Source organism: Corvus brachyrhynchos, unplaced genomic scaffold (assembly GCF_000691975.1).
Source record: "Corvus brachyrhynchos isolate BGI_N302 unplaced genomic scaffold, ASM69197v1 scaffold72, whole genome shotgun sequence".
Lineage (NCBI taxonomy): Eukaryota > Metazoa > Chordata > Aves > Passeriformes > Corvidae > Corvus > Corvus brachyrhynchos.
The window spans coordinates 2,353,523-2,356,529 of record NW_008236763.1 but is presented as its reverse complement, the minus strand read 5'-3'; the positions used below and the strand labels follow the sequence as shown (position 1 = coordinate 2,356,529).

At 60.2% G+C, this 3,007-nt stretch overlaps 1 long non-coding RNA gene across 1 annotated transcript; it reads left to right on the top strand.

The window, feature by feature from the left end:
• The first annotated feature begins 6 nt into the window (after positions 1–6).
• On the top strand, positions 7–1,357 carry LOC108444935. The gene is made up of 2 exons (XR_001859651.1): positions 7–375; positions 434–1,357. It is a non-coding gene; the product is annotated as an uncharacterized LOC108444935 (long non-coding RNA).
• The last annotated feature ends 1,650 nt before the right edge of the window (positions 1,358–3,007 follow it).

Below are 3,007 nucleotides of genomic sequence, written 5' to 3'. Positions count from 1 at the left end.
CCCGCTGCTCCCGCCGCGGCGGGTACGCCCCAACCGGGCCGCCGCCTTCGGGCGAACGAGAGCCGTGCTCCGTGCGGGTGTTTGGGGTGCTCCCGACGCCGAGGAGCTCCGTGTGGCACACGGGGGAGCGAGCGGGTGTTTGGGGTGCAGGGATGCTCCTGATGCCGAGGAGCTCCGTGAGGCACAGGGGGGAGAGAGAGGGTGTTTGGGGTGCCCCCGATGCCGAGGAGCTCCGTGAGGCACAGGGGACAGTGAGAGGGTGTTTGGGGTGCTCCCGATGCTGAGGAGCTCCGTGAGGCACAGGGGACAGTGAGAGGGTGTTTGGGGTGCTCCCGATGCTGAGGAGCTCCGTGAGGCACAGGGGACAGCGAGAGGGTGTTTGGGGTGCTCCCGATGCTGAGGAGCTCCGTGAGGCACAGGGGACAGCGAGAAGGTGTTTGGGGTGCAGGGATGCTCCCGGCTGCTGGAACCCGCGGGCACTCTCTGACCACACGGCCCTTGGAGCAGAGCTGGCACCCAAACCCTTGGTCGCCACTGCCAGCGGGAGCCAGGGCATGGCCGGCTCACCCCAAATTCACCCCCAGCTCTCGGCACGCACAAGGTGGGCACGGGGAGGGGTGGAAGGTTGGGGAGGGGGAAATCACAAAATCACAAAAAAAGGAAGGCTGGTCCCCAAGAAGGGGACCCCAGGAGGGGGTGACCCCTTGGCAGTGCTGCTTTTGGGGTAAACCACAAACCCCAGCCAGAACTGGCACCCAGCACCAAAATCCCAGACTGTTCATGGTCCCACTGACCCCCCTGAGCCCCTCTGGCTGTCCCCTGTCACCACAGGCTGCTCCTGGGGGCAATTAGGGGGTGCAAGGGGGAAGAATTTTTGTGTGCCAGGCCCTGGCAGGGTCCATAGGGTGAGGAACCAGTGCAGGAGAAGGAAGAACTGCAGGAACTTAATTAATTAACTAAAAAAAAAAAATTAAAAGCAATAAAGAATAATCTACAGCTGTCCCAAAAGCACTTGGTGAGGCTGAGCGATCCCACGAGGGATCCATCCAGCGTCTGCTCCTCATGGAAGGGGTGGAAAATCCAGGATGAAATTTGTGTGTGGGGGGGGGTGTGGGGAAACGGCTCCCGTGGGGCTTCCAGAGGGAGGGGAAACAGGGAGGAGGAGGCAGATCCCAGGGGACAAGGCAGGGATGATGCCAAGCCCCAGCTCTGGGAGCCACCCAGCCATCCCTGAGGAAAAGGAGCTGGTTTGCTGCAGGCAGCAGGCTCAGGGCTTCCTGAGGGCTCCTGGAAAAATAATCCGGCACGGGAATATCACACGGCTCGTGTTTCTCTAAATAAGTCATTTTTCCACTGCCTCACGAAGGTGTTGGCTCTCTTCTTATTACTCTTTGTGTCATATGCAGTTAATTATTCATCCCCTTTCTGTGCTGCTCCGGGAGCAGACTCGGATCTGCTCTGCTCTTCCTCCCTCTGGACGCTTCTGCCCCAGCGGGATCGAAGCTTTGGCCATAATCCCAGTGGGATTGGGATCCTGGCAAGGCAGTGCCACGGGCTACACCCCAGAGGAGGCCACGAGGGAGGAATTTTGGCTTCGGATGCTCAAATGACCAACCTGACGCCACTGCATGGCTTTATCCGGGTGGGACATTCCAGAGGGGAGGAGCAGGAACTGCCAGGGAAGGGTTGGGGTGCCCTGATTTGCTCACAGCGAAGTGGGGAGAGGAGATTCTGGGCAGCTCCTTGGAAAGCTGCTGGTACAGAGACATTTTTATCCTCTGGGACACGATTCCCACGTCCCTGCCGGAGCCTGCCTGGCCATCTCCCCATCCCGAGCTTTGCCAATTCCCTGCTGGGACTTTTGGGTGAAGTAAAAACACAAAAAGAAGGTTCCTCATAGCCCTGAGAGCTGCAGGGAGCAGCTTCAGGGTGTGGAACCCCCCCGAGCTCTGAAGGCCAAGGAGAGAAGCCAACAGGGAGAATCCCCCCCGGCTCCCACAGCACCTCCCACTGCCTGTCCCTGGAACTCAGCGAGTGCTAATTGGGCTGTTGCATAATTAATGGCACTAAACACTAGATGGAAACACCATCCTGTCCACCAGCCTGGTTTCAAAATCACTTGGGATGGGACCAAATCGCAGCTGCCCGGCTGAATCCTGGAGGCGCCTTTGGACCTCCCCATCCCACGGGAACAGAGTCGTGCCAGGCCCTTTTTTCTCTCCCTCAAATCCCGCTCTGGGAATTCTGTCCCTGCCTTCAATTCCCCACAAGAGAAGCGTCAATTCCAGCAGCTCCAGACACGAGTGGTTCCCAGGGGCTGCCACCACTGCCCGGTGCCACCAGCACTGCCCTGAGGGACAACCTCATCCCGATGGAATTCTGGGGTGCTCTGCACCCAGCCCAACCTGGCTCCCTGCTCTGTCCTCGTGCCCCCCTAACCCCGGTGCAGCCACAGAATCCCAGGATCCCTGAGGTTGGAAAACCCCTGCGGGATCATAGAGTCCAAGCTGTGCCCGACCCCCACCCTGAGCACTGAGTGCCACGTCCAGGTGACACCTCCAGGGACGGGCACTCCAAACCTCCCTGGGCAGCCCTTTCAGCATCTAATCACTGTTCAGAGGAAGAAATTCCTCCTGATGTCCAACTCAAACCTCTTGAGGCACAGATTGAGGTGACATCCTCCTGTCCCATCACCGTTCTGTGGGAGCAGAGCCCAACCCCACCCCGGCTTCACCGCCCCTCAGGGAAATACAGAGAGCCAGAAAATCCCCCCAGACCCTCCTTCCCTCCAGGATAAACCCCCCCAGCGCCCCCTCACCCCTACCTTATCCGCCAGGCCCTCGGTGTCCTCGGTGAGCAGGTAGACAGCCCCGCTCTCGGCCAGCAGGATGGCCGTGTCCGTGGTGGACGACGACCTGGGCCTGCCCTGGTGCTGATGCAGGATGGCCGTCAGGCCGCTGTCCTGGGGGGCCTTGCGCCCGAGGTGGGGACTGCCCTTCTGGGGCTC